This window comes from Lissotriton vulgaris, chromosome 3_1, assembly GCF_964263255.1.
Source record: "Lissotriton vulgaris chromosome 3_1, aLisVul1.2, whole genome shotgun sequence".
Taxonomy (NCBI): Eukaryota; Metazoa; Chordata; class Amphibia; order Caudata; family Salamandridae; genus Lissotriton; species Lissotriton vulgaris.
Genome location: NC_141689.1, coordinates 1996993266 through 1997007373, shown reverse-complemented (window position 1 = coordinate 1997007373; position 14108 = coordinate 1996993266).

Here is a 14108-nt window from a genome sequence, read left to right as displayed (position 1 = left end):
AATGTCCCTTCAAATGGGCCCCCACAGTGTAATAGTCTACCACACCATAATCAAGTGTGAACTGTTGATGTGTCCCGAAATGTGGGAGGGCCCCCTAGGAAGACGGGAATGGGACTCCGGCCAGGTTTTTGAGGCCAGTTAAGGCTCCATTCCAGGTTCAGCAGCACCTGACAGGAATGATTAATTTGGCCACTATTTCTGCCAGTATATGTCCATCTTGAACCCCACCAGTAAGCGCCTTAAACATCTAGGGAACACTAGCAGCATTTGGAAAGAGGGGGAGCCACCAAATATAGTCACCATCAATTGACCCCCGCCTGCTGCCCATACGTGACAATAATGACCAACATCTCCTCTATCCTAAGGTACAAACTAGTCATCTTTTCAGTTGAGGAATGAGGTCCTCCACTGGATACAGTCTAAGTTTGTCTTACCTATTACAAAAGCTGACCAAATTATTATGTCAAGAACGGTTGGGTGGCTTGGTCCAACTAAAAAACCTTTCAAGGGGGACAGTGTCACTATGAATGTTAAACACCCTAGGTTTGCAGGAGAGATCTTGTCTAGGTCTCCAACATTCAATACAAATCCTGGCAATATCACACTCCTTCCCCAGGGCTATTATTATTATCATCTACACCCATCGCACAGGGTGTCAAATGGTCTACTTATTGACCAACTCTCGTTTGCTAACTGTCCTTTCTTTATCCTACATCATATACGTTTAGAGCACCAAGCAACTTGCAGGAGATAGATTGACATCACAGCCCTGGGAATGTTACCCAACATCCCTAGGATGTAAGTGATCAGATTATCCACACATTAGGTTCCAATATTGAGCTCATGGTTGGGTCTATGATCCCTGCTTCCAATTTTCATTCCTTGTCAGCCCGAATGGTCGAATCAAGAGCCACTAGCCCAACTGCAGCATTTCCTCCCTTAACACCAGGGTGATACAAGGAAATGTGTTTTTTTACTTCATGGAATATTTTTTGGCATATAAGCAGATTAAATACCCCAGACTGGGTCTATAATACTTATACCTCAAACATGATCTGCCTTCAGGAAACCTGGAATGTAGAATCCTCTCAAGTGGAGCGTTTCGCCTCCATTTCAACACCTGCTATCTTATCATTATCAAGGTTGCGCTAAGGATATTCTCCAAATTGTAATTGCCAACTTTCTGCCAGCTGTTATTATCAGGCTGTCTTTCAATGGAAGGTCTGATTTGGTTTTAATAAATTTTTATAACAATGTGTTCAATTCTTCTCACAGTGATGTTATTTTTGCCCTAGAGGAAGATTTAGGTATGTTCTTGCATGCTAGCCGCCCACCCTGTTCAGTGTTTTGGGCTCAGAACTTTCATACACAGAAATGTCCTTCTTCTGCAAGTTTGTGTGTGGCATTACTGATTTTTCAGATTAGGGAGTCTTACATGTTTTACATAACACCTATGGGCAATCTCTAAATTCCCAAATTTGTGAGTACGACCTCTCACTTTCGGAGACCCATAGGGAAGTGAATAGTGTTCAAATCCCCTTTTTTATTGGTAGAGGAGATAGCACAAATATTTACCTTATCCAAGTTTCTCTCCCAGCTAGAAATGTTGTTCTTGATTGTAAGATAATAGCAACTGCAATAAGCAATCATAACCCTTTAGTTGTGTCCATATTATTACATGCTGAGAGTTTGGGGCTAAGCATCAGTGTTGCCAACATGGACCCTGTTAGGCCCAATGGTGTTTCGATTAAATGGATGCGGATTCATCCTTCAGTTGTGTTTCAAATGCTGCTAATTATAAATGTAACAGATTTAAAATATTTTTGGGGCAATAAGGTGGTTAACACAGTCGGGTAACTAGCTACTTTGCCACTCGTGGTGACCAATGCCTTTGCCACCCCTCGGCAGCCGCAATGAAGAGCAGGTGGGTGCTGTCAATATTCCCATGATTACCGTGTCTGCGGCAAATGCATGGAAGAGCGGGGATTCTGCCTCCCCAAAGCTCGTGCCTCCAGAGGCGGACTGTCCCTCAGACCCCCTTGCTATGCCACTGGGTTAACACAGGGTGGTTCATTCATTTAAAACAATCACTAGGTCACTTAATGCTCTATTGCCCCGATGCCTTAGACCCAGGTCCTCAATGACACATGAGCGGTTTGACCACTCATGCACTCGAGCAGCCAAGTTACTAAAGATTACCTTGCATAGTTTACATAGGGATCACATCTCTATTAAACGTTGAACGAAGTATTATAACTTGGAATTAGCAAATAGGAAAAAGGGGCTCAGTGAAGAGGCCTGCTCTAATTTGGTCCAGGAAGCTGAGACCAATGATGTCACTCTGTTCTGGAATACAGTTAATGACCACTTTTTAAAGATGATACTGTTCCTAAATATACCTCACACGTTCCACTTCATGATGCATGGTTTGATCATTTTACAGGCATTTTTTCTTTCCTTGTGGGGATATAGGTATGAAAGTCAACCAAACTTGTAGCAGGCCCCTAGAAGTGACTTTAGGGTAGGTCCTTCTTGCCAAAGATCTCAGTGTAGGGGCTAAAGCATTTAGCACCCATGGTGTCCCATTCGATCCCCTTAGGGCTATTGGCGAACTTTGGGGCCCCATCCTTACCCGTGTGCTTAATGCGGCTGCTGAGAGCATGGCCCCCCACCCTAGTTGGGCTGACTCTATCATATTGCCTATTTTGAAGCAGAGGGACAAATCCAACCCAAAGTGTTTTAACCCCATTTTCACTCTTGTGCAAAATTGATGGGTAGGGACCTTTTGCAAAGATTGGAACAGTGGACTACTGACAATTCCATTCTTTAGGGAACCCAATATGGTTTGTGGACAAGGAACAGTGTGTTAGCTGGAGTTGCTTATTGGGAAATACACTAAGGGCCTTAGTAAGAGTTTGGCCATCTTCCTGCAGCACCTTCACTGAAGCAAAGCCAGGTGGACTTCCAAGCCTCTTATGCGCCCGCCCACTAGATTCCAACTAGAATCCAGTGTGGGAGGGCGGTGATGTGGCTGTCTCAAGGCAGCAGCTGTGTTACGCTCATATGAGAGCCTTAACAGCAGAGCGCCGGGGGTACATCGCTTGTAGCACTTTGCTGCACGGTGTGGCATACACCATGTAAAGCACATCACACCGTGCAGGAATAGGGATTAATTCCATGGGGGCACAACATGTGTGTCCCCCGCAAGCACCCCATGCCTGAAAGCAGCAGGGGCCCACTGGGCCTCTCTAGTTGCATCTCAGCCACTCTTTTCATGACAAGCTCACTACCATGAAATGAGCAGTGGAAATGCAACTCGGACTATGCTAGGCAGTACCGCAGCAACAGCGCCAGCATATTTCTACCCCGTACCGCTGCGCCACTGATGCAGGATCCTGGATCCCAGTGGAGGCAGTGGTCCTGTGGCTGTCCAACCAAATATGCCAGCAAAACAAGTGCTGCCTATGCTAGGCGTAAAGTAATGTCTCAAATTCTATCTACAGAAAACAAAAGACATTAGAAACCATGATCAGCTGCTGGTGACTTACGGACAAGGCTGGGAAGGAACAGCAGTTACTAAGGCTACTGTCGCCAAATGGGTCTCAACAGCAATTCAGTTCGGCCATGACATGGCTAACAAGCTCTTTACAAGAAGGACTAAAGCACCGCCACAGTGAGTACAGAGGCCCTAGAACTGCCGTACTGGGAATGAGGCCCTATGTCTCGGCCAGGTTCCCTATATTTGCGTTTTGCTGACCTTAGCAGTGCTTTTGATCTGGTGGATCACTTCATCCTCTGGTATGCTCTACCTTTACTTGGAGCACCTGAGAAGATGGTTATTTTTAAATCCAAACTGTACTGGAGATTGTACTCCAAGGTACATTTTGGAACCAATGGAGAATGCACTCAATCATTTAAGGTCAAGAAAAGGAGTTAGATCGGGGTGTGTCCTGGGCCCATTCTTATTTTCATCATATATTATACATTATTGCCGGCAGTTTAGTCCCTGTGTTACTCTATGCTGACGACACAGTACTGATGTCAAGAACTGATGTTAGCCTGCACAGATTGATGTATACCTTTGCTGATTTTATAGATGGGAGGATATTCAAGATTAATAACGCTAAAACATTTACCATGATATGTGGTAAAAGGAGCCAGAAGTGTAGGAATTTTTATATTGGGGGTTCCCCCATTGTAAATGGTAACTCATTTCATTATTTGGGTATTTTATTTGCTAGTAATGGCTCATGGGTTAATCATGTACAAAATGCTAGAATAAAAAATTAGCAGAGTCTGCGAGTGTTTTTTCATATTTTCTAGTAAACTTGACAGACATCCCAATACGGAAATGGTTAACATCTATAAAGCTTAAGCATTGTCAGCTGCTCTGTATGGAGGGGACTTTAAGAGCTAAACGCCTTGCAGTCATCTCCAGGTAGGGGAATATGCCTTCCTTAGTCCTCCGCTAAGTATTCCTTCCCCTGTTTTGACTTACATTACTCATAATGAGATTGGGATAACTTATGTGGAGGATTTACTCTCTCTAAAGCTGGTTTTGCCTTTGCACTCAATCTGGTCTAATCCAAACAGCATTTACTAATTATATTATTATGGATTGTCTAGCACTTGTTCACGGTTTTAACATCCTAGGGCTTTCATACATTATTGAAACCCTTAAATTGTTGCATGGCCCCCGCGATTCAAAACTCGGACAGAGTGTTGGCCTTTTATGTGTCTGTATTGACTCATAGCTCTATCACTCTAGCTCTCCAACATGGATCGTTTGCACTTCATTTGACTTTGTTGTATTTATGATGAGTCACATGAATTCCACTTGAAACTGTCCTCTCTAGTAAATATCGGCAGCGTTAACAATTTTCTTATAAGACCTCAGTGTGCACTGCTGGGTATTTCTATGTCCCTGCATTGTTGTTTATATTTGGGGTGGGGTTGGAATAGGGAAAGTTTTCTATTCTAGCTGACAAGATGGAGGAATTGGGACCCTTTTATGGATATTGTTTTTAAGGAATGATTGCTTTTTGTTTTATCTGATCTGATTTTATTTTATTTTGCTATTGTTGTTTTAAATAAATTCAGTCTTTTTTATGGTCAACTTATTTGAACCAAATCACAGTATTGGCTTTTGGTCAACAATTGTATAAATATTGAACACTGCGGTCAATGAGTGTTTCTTGTATGTCTGTGGGTGATTGTTAATTTGATTTATGCTACCCGTAAATTGTATGCTATAGGCTCAATGTTGCATAAAAGGCTTGTTTTCAACAGCTATGTCAGTTGTTTGTGTGGTGGCAGTAGTAATGGCAGCAAGAAAGCCTCCTGGTTCAACGATGATCTTAAGAAATCCAAGAAACTTTGCCGCTCCCTGGAGAAAGCCTGGAAAAAAGACCTAACCACCAGCACCAAGGAAGCCTTCAAAAACGCCACTCGCACACACCACCAACTGATCCGAAAAGCCAAGCAAACCGCCTTCAAGGACCGAATAGATAGCAACGCCCACAACAGCAAGGAACTTTTCAACATCGTCAAGGAATTCACCAACCCCTCGGCCAACTCCAACGACATCACCCCCTCTCAAGCCCTCTGCGACTCCCTAGCCTCATTCTTCCACAACAAAATTGCAGACATCCACAACAGCTTCGACAACCAACCCGGAGACCATTCCACCCAACCATCCACTGGACCTTCACCACCCTCGAACACCCTTAATGATTGGAACCCAATCTCCACTGAGGACACTATCCGCCTGATGAACTCCATCCACTCAGGATCCCCCACAGACCCATGCCCTCACCACATCTTCAACAAAGCAGACTCCATCATAGCACCGCACCTCAGAGACGTCATCAACTGCTCCCTCAACTCCGCCACCTTCCCGGAAAGCTGGAAACACGCAGAACTCAGCGCCCTTCTGAAAAAACCCACAGCGGACCCCACCGAACTCAAAAACTACCGTCCCATCTCGCTCCTTCCATTCCCGGCCAAAGTCATCGAGAAAGCCGTCAACAACCAGCTCGCCGCCTTCCTCGAAGCCAACAACTCCCTCGACTCCTCACAATCCGGCTTCCGAGCCAAACACAGCACTGAAACCGCCCTCATCGCAGCAACAGATGACATTCGAACCCTACTGGACAACGGAGACACAGTCGCCCTCATCCTCCTCGACCTCTCCGCAGCCTTCGACACAGTCTGCCACAACACCCTTCTACAGCGCCTCAGAAACATCGGAATCCAAGGAAAAGCACTAGAATGGATCACCTCGTTCCTCACGGGAAGAACCCAGAGAGTCCGCCTTCCACCATTCAAGTCAGAGGCCACTGAAGTCATCTGCGGCGTCTCACAAGGATCTTCACTCAGCCCCACCCTTTTCAACGTATACATGAGCCCCCTCGCAACCATCGCACGCCAACACAACCTCAACATCATCTCCTACGCGGACGACACTCAACTGATCCTATCACTCACCAATGACCCTCACACCGCCAAAACTAACCTACACGAAGGAATGAAAGAAGTTGCCGAATGGATGAAACATAGCCGTCTGAAACTGAACTCTGACAAAACAGAAGTCCTTATCTTAGGTACCTCCCCCTCTGCATGGGACGATTCTTGGTGGCCAGAAGCCCTTGGGAAAGCACCCATCCCGACAGACCACGCACGGAACCTGGGCGTCATCCTGGATTCCTCACTCTCAATGTACAAACAAGTCAACGCCGTCTCTTCATCCTGCTTCAACATTCTTCGCATGCATCCCCACCGAAACTAGGAAAACGGTCACCCACGCCCTGGTCACGAGCCGACTGGACTACGGAAACACCCTCTACGCCGGCACTACCGCTAAACTCCAGAAAAAACTCCAACGAATCCAAAACGCCTCAGCCAGGCTCATATTAGACATCCCGCGTAAAGAACATATCTCTGGTCACCTGAAAAACCTCCACTGGCTACCCGTCAACAAGAGGATCACCTTCCGTCTCCTAACCCACGCACACAAAGCACTCTACGAAATCGGACCAGAATGCCTCAACACACGACTGTCCTTCTACTCCCCCTCCCGCCAGCTACGATCATCCAACCAAGCCCTTGCCACTGTACCCAGCATCAACAAATCCACCATGGGAGGTAGATCCTTCTCCTACCTGGCAGCTAAAACCTGGAACTCCCTTCCCACTCACCTTCGCCTTACTCAGAATCACCTAGCATTCAGAAAGCAACTTAAAACGAGGATATTTGACAAGTAATTCCCCTCCCCTCCCCAAGCGCCTTGAGACCCTCTGGGTATGTAGAGCGCTATATAAATTCTTTGACTTGACTTGACTTGACTTGGTGATTATCTCCTAGGCCATTTTGTACTTACTGTCAGGCCTCAAATGGTATACTAATTTATAGAGCAATATGTGTGAAAATTAAGTTTGGAAGATGTCATCAGTGATTTCATCAATGATGCCATTTGAGATGTCATGAGTGATGTCATAGAACATGTCATGAGGGATGTCATATGTGAGGTCATAAGCAGTGCATGGCGGGGGCACAAATTATGGTTAGTGCTGCTAACTATAACTAGTGAATATCTGTGGTTTATTTTAGTTTGCAATGTTAAGGTTGTCACTGAGAAATGTACCTAACTATAGCGTAGCTTTATCCTTTATTTTTTACAGTGAATTTCTCTGGTTTTAAAAAAATGAAAACAGATCTTTATATCACACCTAACTATAACGTTCCTTTAACCTTTTGTTGTTTCAGTGAATTTCAGTTTTTTTTAATTAATTACAATTTTTTTTAATGTATGTATGATAGAATACATGAATAATATATCCAGTGTGCAGACATTATTCTGAAAGGGAATTGCTTCATATTGTAACTTAACAGGAAAGGGTGCACACTTTGCAAAAGATTTCTAAAAAATTATATTTGAGTATAAAACAGAGCAATGCAACAATATTGTGTTGAGATTGTCAATCTCTTCAGTTCTTCTGACTCTCACATTGAGACATTTTACCAGCAAGTAAATTAATATTGTTATAGCTTACTTTTTGTTACAATTGCACAAAAACAAATCAAAAGAATGATAAAACTTTGCACGGAATCTGTTAAAATGAAAGAAAAGCATGACTAAAAGTGCAGATTGAACTACTACATAAAGTGCAATAACCAAGCAATAAACTACCTCTTTCGCCATTACGCCTCCATCGATTTACCATTTTATGTATACATTTTAAGGAAGCAACCGACCGTGAAATAGATGTCAGGACTACCTAACATCTGAAGATAAGTTAGAGCTTCCCTACACTTCGTTAAAGCAAGTGATTTCAATAAATGCTTAAGACAGAGTTGGAAAAGCCAACAATAGCGTTTGTAAAAGAATATTAAATGCAATAAAGATTGCTGTGTCATCCTGTCACAAGGGCATGATGATAAATTAATATCCCATGGATTTTTCCTATCAGAAAAGCAGGGACCACTCCCACAGAGAGAGCTCTATAGTTAGGTAGAAAGCCAAATCTCTTGTGGCTTAAGTGATAAAATAGTTGTGCATTAAAAACCTCATTTGTTTTTACGGTACAAGCTAAATTCTACATTATGTGACTCTACCTACCTCTTGTCACAGTTGATTAGTGTGTCATAGGCAATAAACATCTCAACCAATCAAGTTGTACTTGTATAGTGCAGCTTACCACCCCAGAGAATATCCAGGCACTGTGCAGCAGGTATCTGTCAAACAGCCAGGTCGTTAGACCATTCCTAAAGAGGTTCAGCAATGGTGCAGTGCAGAGGTGTATGGGGAGGGCATTCCAGGCTTTGGTGGTGAGATGGGAGAAGGATCTTCCTCCGTAGTGGCGGATACATAATATCTGTGTGAGGGTGAGGTGTGCCGAGGGAAGATTCCTGGTCGGTCAGTGGAAGTTCAGGCGGTGGTCCATGTATGCAGGTCTTTTGTCATGGAGGATTTTTGTAGGTATGGGTCAGAAGCTTGAACTGGCATCTCTTCTGGACAGAGAGCCAGTGGAGGTTCCTTAGGTGCTGGGTGATGTGTGTCCTCTTGGGCAGGTTGAGGATCAGTCTGGCGAAAGCATATTGGAATGTCTGGAGTCTTTGCATGAGTTTGGCAGTGGTGCCTGCATAGAGTGCACGGCCATAGTCTAGTCGGGTGGTGATGAGGGCCTGCATCACTGTTTTCCTGGTGCTGATGGGTAGCCATCTGAAGACTTTGTGGAGTATGCAGAGCGTGTGAAAGCAGGCTGAGGAAAAAGAATGTAACTGATGTTTCATGGAGAGTTTGCTGTCCAGGATAAATTCCAAGGTTGCAGGCATGGTCTGTTGGTGTGGGGGTGGGTTCAAGCTCCACCGCCCACCAGGAGTCCTTTCAGAGAGTGTGACTGCAGAAGATCAGAACTTCAGTTTTGTCCATGTTGAGCTTCATCCAGTTGTGGAAGCTGGCCATCGTCGAGGTGTGGTCTACTGAGAGTGAGAGGATGAGCTGGATAATGTCCGTGTAGGAGGGCCAATGTCACTAAAACACCTTCTAACATATTTCAAACACGGGATGGAAAGACCATTGTCTAAACTAAGGCAATCTAAAAAACTTGTCTATTAATGTTTGCTTTAGTGTTTATCCACACACTCACCAAAAGCAGGAGCGAGACCAATTTAATTCTGTCTGAGACATATTCAAGGCACAAGTCCTAAAAAAAGAAGTGGGGGGACGCACCTAGCTTGGCAGTATGTAAGTGACCTCACGGCGTGCGATGTCACGGCGCACGACATCACGGTGCGCGACCCACAGGGCACAATATCACACATGGGATCACAGAAATTGACATGGAAAGAGGCATCATAAGCCACGACTTTACAGGAAGTGGCATTACAAGAAGTGACATCAGTTCTAAAGCCCTCACATATATGTTTAGCAGGTCTATCATGTATAAGTTTGAGAGCATTGCAAGGATAATAGCACAGTGAGCTATGGAAGATGATATGTGACTTTTACACCTTGCAATCCCAGTTTTACGTAACAAATCCTGTACATTACTTTACAAAAGCATATAATTTTTTGCAAATGTAATATGCATGTGTTGATGTAAAGCGCTCTGACACCCTGCATTGGAATGAGTAGTGCTGTACAAGAAAAAATAGTGACAATTAAATGCCTCCTAAGGGGAAGTAAGCTCTCTATAAATGCAATTTGCTTTGTGTAAGTACTGGGAAAGACCAACACTTCTGATATTCTCACAGTGCATGCATATCTCCTAAACAGGGACTGAACAAAGTGAAAAGCTGTCCCTCTTAAGCATGTGTGAAGTGCTCCTCTTTGCAACTGGATACATGGTGGCTGGAGATTATGTCTTGTTGACCTGGAATGTGAGGGGACTGGCGGGTTGTGCCAAGAGACATAAAGTGTATCAATATCTATGCACCGTCACGGGATCACGTTTGCATTTCTGCAAGAAACACACCTCACCGCACAAACACTTGCATCACTCCGTAAGCGCTGGAAGGGCACAATGCTGGGCAATGCGTATTTGGGATACACCAGGGGCGGACTCAGATAAGTATGGCCGTTTTGTTACCATTGAGGGCCTGCTGAAAGGATTCTCCGCTGGCATTGGTGTCCCTATACACCCTGAAATCAGGCTAGTCCTCATTCTTGCAGTCGCTCACGCCATACTTACTCATGGACCCCACGGTCCCTATGTACTGGGGCGGACACTTTCACGGGTGCATAACCTTAGCTTAGACCGCTCCCGCCCCCCCTTCCAGGGGCACAGTCATCAAACTGGTGCAACACATGAATGAGTGAGTATCTCACATACAGGTACATGATGTATGGCATAGCAAGCATCCTCTGGCAAGCACCTATTCACACTACTAGGGACTGCATGACCTATACACTCGGATAGACATTATATACTTCTCGGATAACACTCTACACAGCGTACTACAGGCAGATTATCTACCACACGTGGTGTCCGACCACAGCCTGCTCTAATTTGGTTTATCCTGGGGTACGAGACAACCTGGGATCTTGACCTGGCGTATGCCGCGCTTGTTGACTCATCATATCAGGCCACTCTTTCGTGTTCCATTGCCTCGTAATTCTTGGAGAATGCTAGTACTGCTTCGTCTGCCAGAACGAAGTGGGATACCTTTAAGGCTGTCCTTCAGGGTTATGCCTTCGAAACCACGTAAGGCGCCCGAAAGTCGTTAACGGATGCGCGCCAGACTCATGAACTGGAAATGCAGAGAGGTGAACAGCTCATTTCTAATGACCCCCAAGTTGGTCCCCCTCTGGCCCAGGCTCGCCCAAAGTTTAAGGGCGCAACCGATGACCTCTGCGCTCTAGACTATAAGACGTACTTGGCACGCAGACATAAGGAGGAAGATAAAGCGGGCAAGCTGCTAGCCCAACATATCCCAACCCCCCATTACTGCCATACACACCTCCACCCGGACTCTTGTCAACACACACAAGAGGCCATTAATCAGTCCTTCTATGAACACTACGTACCGCTTTATGTGCCCCCCGTCGTCCATGACCCTGATTCCATACAGAGCTTCTTTGCAGGGATTTAAGTCCCACAAATCGCACCAGCTCACTATGATTCCCTGGAAGATCCCATCACAGTGGATGAGCTGGCGGAGGCAATTGGGCAGCTGGCAACTGGCAGCTGGTAAAATGCTGTGGGCATACGGCTGACTGGCAGAGTTTTAATCCACCTACCCCTAACAGGTAATACCTCGGTTGGCCAGTATGTACACCGAAGCCTTCGAGAAAGGTGAACTCCTGCACACTAATGCTACTCCCGAAACCGGGCTGAGACCCTCTTTAAATGGCCTTGTATAGCCCATTGTCGATGTTGAACGACGACTACAAGATTCTCTGGAAATTACTGGTGAATAGGTTGGTCGCGGCAGTCCCTCTACTGGTCCATGAGGACCAGAATGGTTTTATACAGGGGGAAATAGTGGCCTGACCTTGCATTGACTATTCACAGTAATGGAGTTGTCAGAAGGCTCAATTCTCTTCGCAGAGGCAGTATTGATGCTAGTCCCAATTGCCCACCCTCCAGTGTCTTCGCCACCAAGAGCAAATCCACCAGCGAGGGGGAAAAGGGGAAGTGGAAGAAAGAAGAGACACCTTGAGAACTGCTGCCACCCTCACCGACTGCGGAGCTCTGTCTGTGCTTCTGCTGTCTGTTCCAGAGGGGTGCCTAATACACAGAGGGGAAGAGAATAAACAACAACCCACCTTCTAGCAATTCTCTCTATTAAATAAACAAAGCTTATCCTACCAGTCGTCCTCAAGGTATTGCTACACTTCATACTGATTGGGGAGCTTCATGCCTGAAAAGTGCAAACTGTCATTACTGTGGGTTCCTAACTTGTTTGCTAACCACTCCCTTAAGGACCAACTGTAAATACCTGAAAGCTTCCGGTAATTGCCTTAACTGGGATTCTTTGCAGAGGTTCTGAGAGTTATTCTTTGCTCTGATGAGTCTCCGTACTGTGAATTCCTTCTACGTGCAAATAGGTACAAGGTAGGCAAGAGGGGAAAGGGTAAGAGAGGGAAAGTGCAAGAAGGGTCAGCACAGTTTTATTCAAGTTCGCAGCCAAAGAGGGGAAGCCCCGCTTAGCTTACTGTCTCTCTCCTTGTTCACCGCTACTTCAGTCCCGGTGTCTAGAGGAACCTTCCGCTGAGTCGGTCCTGGAAGCTGCTAGCAGAAAAGAACCTCACTCCTGCTGCGGTAAACTCGACGAAGCTTCGAGCAGGTGAAGTCCCCCTGCTGCCTCTGGAACTCTGGGAAGCCTTTTGGGAGATTGAAATAATTCTGCACAGATATTTCTAAACTCAGCGGAAAACTACGTGGGGAAATATTTACAGGAATTACAATGGCTCTCTCTGCCTTCCCGCAGATAAGAAGCCGACTTGGAACCACAATGAATTGCCAAAGACTCTGCCAACTCATGTCATGAAGTTAGACACGGAGACGCGGACTCAAGCTACTACCTCAGGAACCAAAGCAGTTGAAGTGCGCAGTTGCTAAACAGCGCGCTGCACACATCAACTAGACCATATGCTAACTCGAGGTTTCCTCAATGGCCACAGCGGCGGCCATCTTAGGAAGGACACTTACATTTACTGCAGGGAGAACCTATTTACACTGTAACTGAGAAAACCTATTTTAAAGCCACGGATACCACACATTTACCCGACTGGGTTTTGCTATTGTCCTTGCCCTATTCCCTAACTTAGGAGCATAGATAGAGGCTACTCGCAAAACCCTGACAGGAGTGGGCGAAGGGGGAGGTGGGGATGTCATGGATAGCATATTTGGACATCGAAAAGGTGTTCGCTGAGCTGGAGTTATCTGTTGGCGGTGTTATCTAGGTTTGGCATTGACCCCAAATTTCTCTCAGTGGATACAGCTTTTGTACCACAAACCACAGGCCAGGGTGAAGACGGGTCGCCCTTTTTCCTCACTTTTTATGATCGCATGAGGTACGTGCCAGGGCTGCCCCTTGTTGCCAATACTTTTTGCCTTGGCCATGGAGCTACTGGTATGTACCAGGGTCACGGAATGGGGCCTACATGTAGATCGTCATTGGCACATGGTGTCACTGTATGCGGATGACACATTAATCTACTCGCGCAGCCGTGCTGAGGTACTGCAACAGATAATGGACCTCTTAAACGAGAATGCACGGATCTCTGGATTACCGGTTGTTGGACTTGGCCATTTTTGCAGGGTCATCCCTGAACTTTTTGCCTTCCTCCGGTATTTTGTCTGACCTGTTTTTGTTGGTTTTATGACTCTGGGCACTTTACCACTGCTGATCAGTGCTAAAGTGCATATGGTCTCTCTATTGTAAATTGATAAATGGATTAGTGATTCCATGATTGGCTGATTTGGTTTACTTGTCAGACCCTAGTACAGTGCACTATGTGTGCCTGGGCTTGTAAATCCAAATTCTGCTGGTGGGCTTGCAGCACTGGTTGTGCCACCCACAGAAGTAGCCTGTAAAAGTTTGTCTCAGGTCTGCCATCGCAGAGCCTGTGTGCCGTCTGGTACTGCCATGTTGACTGGGCA